This window comes from Cryptomeria japonica, chromosome 7, assembly GCF_030272615.1.
Source record: "Cryptomeria japonica chromosome 7, Sugi_1.0, whole genome shotgun sequence".
NCBI classification, from domain to species: Eukaryota; Viridiplantae; Streptophyta; class Pinopsida; order Cupressales; family Cupressaceae; genus Cryptomeria; species Cryptomeria japonica.
In genome coordinates this window covers 332,307,367-332,314,861 of record NC_081411.1, presented here as the reverse complement: position 1 = coordinate 332,314,861, position 7,495 = coordinate 332,307,367, and the positions used below count along the sequence as shown (strand labels likewise).

General features: G+C 35.5%; 1 pseudogene; it reads left to right on the top strand.

Moving 5' to 3' along the window:
• The first annotated feature begins 732 nt into the window (after positions 1–732).
• On the top strand, positions 733–6,970 carry LOC131078746 (bifunctional levopimaradiene synthase, chloroplastic-like; annotated as a pseudogene).
• The last annotated feature ends 525 nt before the right edge of the window (positions 6,971–7,495 follow it).

Sequence of the window (7,495 nt, the reverse complement as noted above, 5' to 3'; positions counted from 1 at the left end):
ATAGCTGTTAAGCTTTTTATATATTCAAATGATTCTGCATTTTGTCTGCACTCTTTTTCCTCCAGAGTCAGAGTTGTTGAAAGTGTTTAAAAAAAGTTATTTGTGTGAGTTTTTAAATCAACCTTTAGGATTACATTTGTGATGAAAAATTATCAATATTGTATATGCTATATAAAATAAAGCTGTAAAGTCTTGTTTGAAGCGCGTAATAAAATTTATGAAATTTTTTTTATATATGTTTGTTTGAAGATTTTATAAAACTAATTATGAAGTGATTGGTGACTTCTCATTTTCTATTTATGTCTTTTTTGAAATATTTCTTTTTAAGGATGCTTTTTTTAGGTATGTTTAATTTTTTTTTGGTATGAATTTTGGTGAGTGTTTAATTGTATCTTAAGTTAAAAACAAATTAATTATAACTGATCAAATTTGATTTTCAATATCATGAAATGTTTAAATATGATCTTTATTATTTTAGATAATAATAAGATACAATTGACATATTGAAACAAACATCAAATCAAACCAAAGAATTTAAATAAATTCTTAATTAATTTATATATTTTATTATAAATAATTCAATCTTATCAAATATTAATTTAATAGATTTTACCTAATCAAACAAATATTATACAAATTCGAATATTGTAGGATTCAGAATTTGTCGTGGCATGGCAAGTGCAACCCTATAAGGGTCTCTACTCCTCACGCCTGTTAAACACAAAAGTCAATACAAAGGAAATATCTAACTTGTTAAAGATGGCCTCAATTTTGTTTACACCGCTCATTCCAGTTTCTCAGGTTAACACAAAATCTCCACGGCGGATTTCAATGAAAGCCCATGGATGTTTGCGTTTTGGAAATTACTCGCGTACAAAGAGTCTGGGTAAAGATTTTTTTTTAATTTAAAATTTATCAATATATTTTGCATAGATTAAAAAATATAAAGATTATAATATTTAATTATTATTGTTTCTCTGCATCATTTGCAGCTTGGCGGAACATCCCTTCTGCTGTTGTCGGAGAGGATGCGAAGACTCTTCAGGGTAATGGCAATCAGAAAATACACACCATCTGCTTTATTTTATAGAGTTTTGTGTTTAAACTAGTGAAGTATTTGAGTGTTATATAATTTAAGGCTGTCATTATTGCAGCTTATTACGGGAAGCCAGATTACGTTCAATCTGTTTCAACATTTGAGGTATTAAGTATGAACTGAATATAGATAGAACAGGTTTTTATTAGCAATTTTTTGAGAACTTGTGGATAACATTTATCAGTAGTCGTTCAGATTTTAGTTTATATCAATTTTATGAATTACACGTTCTGATCTATCATTGAAATGAAAGAAGTAAAAAATTATACAATAAACTGTAGAGATCACTTAATCACTTATATTAAATTTGTATCGGATATATGTAAAACCCAAGAGGAAATAAAAGATGCAGTGTCAGAGAAAATCTGAAAATCTAATTTCCTGTTATTGTTTCAGGCACCCTCGGATGAGATGGATAAGATGGATAAGAGAATAGAGGAACTGGTTGCAGAGATCAAAGCTATATTTAATTCGATGGAAGATGGGGAAACAAGTCCGTCTCCATACGATACTGCATGGGTAGCGAGGATTTCTGCAATTGATGGCTCCGCTAAACCCCAGTTTCCTCAAATGGTGGACTGGATTCTTCACAGTCAGTTACCCGACGGTTCTTGGGGAGAGAATCGTCTTTTTTTAGCTTGTGATAGATTACTCAATACTCTTTCCTGCATAGTTACTCTAGCCTTCTGGGGCGTTGGAAATAACCAAGTGAACAGAGGTAATTACATATTTCGTTTTTCCTTGTCTTTCCATCTGTGCTTGAAGGAATGAAAAATTACAAAATAACAGAAACAAATAGCTCAACGTATACTACAGCATACAGAACGAAATCTTTTATTCATTCATACTAGAATGCAATACAACTCCTCTTTTATTTATAGAGGATTCATCGATCCTTCTGAAATATCTAACTATTACTTAGCCAATGCATGAGCGGTGGAAGGGAAGATTAATCCACCGATTGACATACAAAAGTAACTGTTTGAACTGTGGAAACTGTGCATGCGTGGAGGTTAGAGATCTCAGCTGCATGCATGGAGCAGACGTAAGATCAATTTATTAATTATATCAAATCTTCAGTTTGGCTGCTTGCATGGAAGATCTAAACGTTTGCATGGAGGATTTGCTTGCATGTAGACGGTGGCAGGAGAAATTATTCTTTCCAACATTCCCCCTTAATTTTGACTGCTAATTTTGACTGCTAACTCTGATTACATTCTTAGTCTCTTTCACTCATGCTGCTGCATTGAAAAACTTCTAAATCTAGAGATCGAACCTAGGAAATCCCATGCTATTATTGGGATGCTCTTACCACGAGCTCTGGCCCTCTTGGTTACCAGTCCATTGTAGGTTAAGGTATGATTCAATTTTATCAACACCTCCCTTGAAGTCACACTACATATGCTTGCTCGGGAATCTTACTATCAAAAGCCTAATTGACCTCAAACATTGCTTTCATATAGAAACAAAATGCTCTTTTTTAAGTCTTCAACTTCAGCTACAGCCTAAGTAGTGCTTTCCCCCCTTAATCTACAGCTTCACCATGACCAAATCTTACACCAATCCCCTTTTCTTATAAATTTCTAAAACCTCAACTTTACTGGTTTTCGACTCCCCCTTAACACTTAATCGTTAAAAAAACAACGATCTTATTCATGCACGATACTTTGGTCTCTGGCTCCTTCAATTTTCTTCTTCACCAATAAGTGATTCCACACTTTTCGTTAATTCTGATCAACGGAAAAGTGTGGAATCACTTATTGGTGGAGAAGAAAATTGAAGGAGCCAAAGACCAAAGTATCGTGCATGAGTAAGATCACTGTTTTTTTAATGATTAAGTGTTAAGGGGGAGTCAAAATTCCTCCTTAATTTCTTCTACTAACAATTTTAGCTCCACTCATTCCCAAATTTTCTCGTAGATATTCAAAGGTTTCTCTAGGTAGTGCTTTAGTTAAAATATCAGCTAACTGATCTTCAGATCTGCAAAATTCAATATAGATTTCTCCATTGTTGACCAATTCTCTGATGAAGTGATATCTAGTATCAATGTGCTTGCTCCTTTGGTGAAAAACGTGGTTCTTTGATAATACAATTGCTGATTTGTTGTCACAGAACACTGGTGTAGGCTCCTCTTGTGCTTGTAATAGATCCTTCAATATTCTCCTAATGTATGCTACAACATACAAAACTAAATCTTTATTGATTCATACTAAAATGCATTACAACTCCTATTTTATTTATAGAGGATTCATCGATCCTTCTAACTATTACATAGCAAATTCATGAGCGATGGAAGTAGTAGTTCCACTGATTAAAAGATTAAACACATAGCTCTGCATGCGTGGAAATAAACAAGGAGATAGATACTTTATGCTATTTGTTTCAAAAAAAATTTTTTAAAAAAATAAATAGATAAATAAATAAATAAAATAAAAATGAATAGATGAAATTAACTTCTTCTAATAGTGCTGTCATTGCGCCAACGGGCCAAACACCTTTATCCATAGACCTATGCGCATTTTTTTCCAGATTTTGGAATTTTGTTTTTAGTAGTTATTGTTTTTACATTGGATAGTTTAATTCAGATATTTTCAAGTTACCTTACAAGAGGCATGATTGAAATATGAGATTTACCTTGAAAAGTTTAATTTTTGGGCCATAGCAGGTATTGAGTTCTTAAAGAGTAATACAGAAGGAATTATTAAAGAAGCACTAGGTTATCATCGATCGAAAGGATTCGAGATAGTCTTTCCTGCGCTGTTAAATCAAGCCAAACTTTTGGGTTTAGATCTTCCTTATGAGGTATCTATCATAAAGCAAAGCAACGAAAAGCGGGACTCCGAATTGAAAAAGTAATCTTTTGCTATTATCTGTTCGTGATATGTCATGTTTTAAGACACGCATAAACTGAAGATGGAAGTGATTGAATAACATTATTGTGAATTAGAGTATCTTTTGAAGAGCTGCACAGCCATCCCTCAACAATGTTGCAGTGTCTGGAAGGGATACAAGAAGTAGTAGATTGGAAAAATATCCTGAAAGTGGAATCCCAGGATGGATCTTTCTCAAGCTCCCCAGCATCTACAGCTTGCGTATTTATGCACACAGGAGACAACAAATGCCTAAAGTTTTTGACAAGCCTTGTTGCAAAGTTTGGAGACCATGGTAATTGTTGTACTCAACACTCAAAAGCATTATTGAAAGAATATCGGATTCTAAAACTAAAATGTTGGCATTACAGTACCGAGCATTTATCCAGTGGATATAGCGGAGCGTCTGAGAGCCGTGGATAGTGTTGAAAGTCTTGGCCTCGAACGCCATTTCCAAACGGAGATTAAACAGGCCATGGACTATGTGTTCCAGTGAGTAACAGTGTCTCCTCTGTTGTGATTTTTATGTAAAAGTCCAGATTATTGATTTAATTTTGACACCTTGCTTTGGAAACGTACGGTAGTTACTGGAGTGAAAGAGGCATTGGATTAGGAAGAGAGAGCCTGGTTCCAGATATTGATATTACAGCCACTGCCTTCAGGCTTCTCAGAACGTTCGGCTACACTGTATCTTCTGGTATACATGTATTTGTATGCAAATGATTCATATGAATACTCTTTCAAAGCTTAATTGAGTCTTTAATTTCCAGAATAATTAGATCTGTCTTAACCTTAAATAATTTCAATTGACAGACGCTCTGCAAAACATCAAAAGCGAGGCTGAAGAGCTTTCTAAGCGGTCCGGTGACGAAAACTGCGCAGGAATAATCGCCATACTTAGCCTGTATAGATGTTCACAGCTTAACTGTCCGGGCGAAAACGTAATGAGAGAAATCGGTGCATTTGCAGAAGATTACTTGGCCAGATCCCTGGAAAGCAAGAACTTTTGTCAGGCGAAGGCTGTGAAGGAAAACCTTCGCCAAGAGGTACTGCGAATTGTTCGTTTCTCTGAAATTCTATTCTGTGAATAACTTCTTAAATAAAAAACAAAAATCTGATTTCCAATATTTTTTTCATATTTCTCCAGATCGAATATGCTGTCTGCTCGGTGGAATAGAAATATGCCAAGGCTGATGGCTAGAAATCACATAGTAGCGTTTAATCCCGATGATCTATGGCTGGGGAAGACATTATATCGGTAAGATACAGTGTTTGTTTTGTATCTAGTGAACATTATATAGTCTGATTGCTTAAATTGTCTCTGGTGAACATGCCGCTAATCTAGGCTGACTGCAATGCATGCCGTACAGATTGCCAAAAGCGAGCAACGACAAGTATTTAGAATTGGCCAAACTCGACTTCAACCGCATTCAGGCTAAACTCAGATCTGAAATACAACATATAAAGAGGTAAAAATGAAGCAGTTAAAAAAGAGTGAGAAATAGTCCCTGTTATAAAGATAATCTAATAAAAGCGCAAGAAAATTAGAATAATCCTTGTTTTTGCCAAGATCTTTGATAAAAGATGTTAACATGAGATTATTCTGTTGTTAAAGATGGTACAAGGAATGCAAATTCCCGCAGTTGGATTTTACTCGTCACAGAGAAGTGGCAGTTTACTGGACCTCTTCAGTGGTGATGTTTGAACAACAATACACCGACTGTAGACTCGATTTTACAAAAGCCGGAATCCCGGGTGTTATCACAGACGACCTCTATGACACCTATGCAACTCTGGAACAACTCAAGCTTTTCAATGAAGCTTTCGAAAGGTCAGCACATTCAATCCCCATCTTATGTTGACAAATTGGCCATATTAACTCTCGTCTTTTCGGCGCAGATGGGATCCATTGCAAATCGACCAATTGCCGGAGGACATGAAAATAGTTTTCATGGGTTTCTATAATACTTTGACCGATATATCCGAACGTGCACGGGAGGTTCAAGGACGTGATGTGCTTCCTTACCTGCGCCAACAGGTAAATACTGATTTCGTCTCTACCAAAAGAAAATTTTGAACTCAACTTTGTGTTCCTTTAGAGTGAATCTTTTTTTCGTTGGCTCTTGTTTGATTTTGACTACATGTTCAATATCGATTCAGATTCAGAGTTGAGCTGAAGAAGAGGGGAATTATAGTTTAACAAGATTAGTTTTTTTTTTTTTGTCTGTTGCGGGGTTCAGTGGTTGAATCTGTTGTTCAGTTTCACAAAAGAAAGAGAATGGATGGAAAGAAGTTATCCGCCATTATTAGATGAATATTGGGAGAATGCCAAAGTGTCGATAGCAATGGAATCAACTATCCTGACGCCAATATTTTCTACGGGAGACATTCTTCCTGATCACATTCTCGGGAAACTTGACTTTCTTAATCTCGTCAGTGAGACAGGCCGTCTCATGAACGATTTCAGAACTTTCCAGGTGATCCTTTCGACAATTCATACTAATATCCTGCTTCTGAATTTGATTGTGTTCATGATCGTCATCAACGTTTGAATATATTAAAAATCTAAACGTTGTGTGTATTTTATACTGCGGTGATTTAGAGGGAAAGAGATCGCGGGGAATTGGCTTCATTCGTACAATGTTACATGAATGAGCACCCTGGATGCACTGAAGAAGAGGCCCTGAATTACATGGAAGAAGTGAACGAAGAGGCTCTTACTCAATTGAGCTACCACTTTTTAATGCGTGCAGACATACCCAAGCGTTACAGAACACTTCTTTTCAACACGGCGCGGATAATGCAAATTATTTACAGGAAGGAAGACGGCTTTCTAAATGCCGCGGAGGACCTTGAAGATTCCATTAAAAAGTCTCTGTATGAACCATCGCTGTAACAGATTTCCCAGTGTTATGGGATCTTGAAAGTCCAAGAATCAAGGCACGTGGGTCCATTAAAAAGTGTCTGTGCGAACCGCTGATGCAATAGATTACTATTACGGATTGCTGAAATTCTAACTTCACTAAAATAAAATTGTTGTTCCAAAAGATAATAAACCTTTGTGCAAATATGGAAAGATAATAAAACTTTGTGCAAATATGGAAAGATAATAAAATTTTATTACAATTAATTTGTCTCTAGTGCGCATAGCGCTAATTTAGGTTGACTATGATACACAGCCTACAGACTGCCATATGCGAGTAAAGACGAGTATTTAGAATTGGCCAAACTCGACTTTAACCGCATTCAAGCTACACACAGATCTGAATAGTATATATAAAGAGGTTAAACAGAGCATGAATGTTGTTGCATTCTCAATTTCTTTGTTCTTGACTGCTATTTTCTTTTGTCTCATTTCTATTGTTGATAATCAATTTTTTAGACTTTCAAATTCTTTCTTTGCATAGACCTTTTGTCATTTGTTTGGCTTCCTCAACTGCTCTGGCAGTCTCAAATCTTCAAAACATTCTGAAACTTCCTCCATCTTCACAATCTCTAAATGTCTTGTTAGACAGTGATTTCTTTTGAC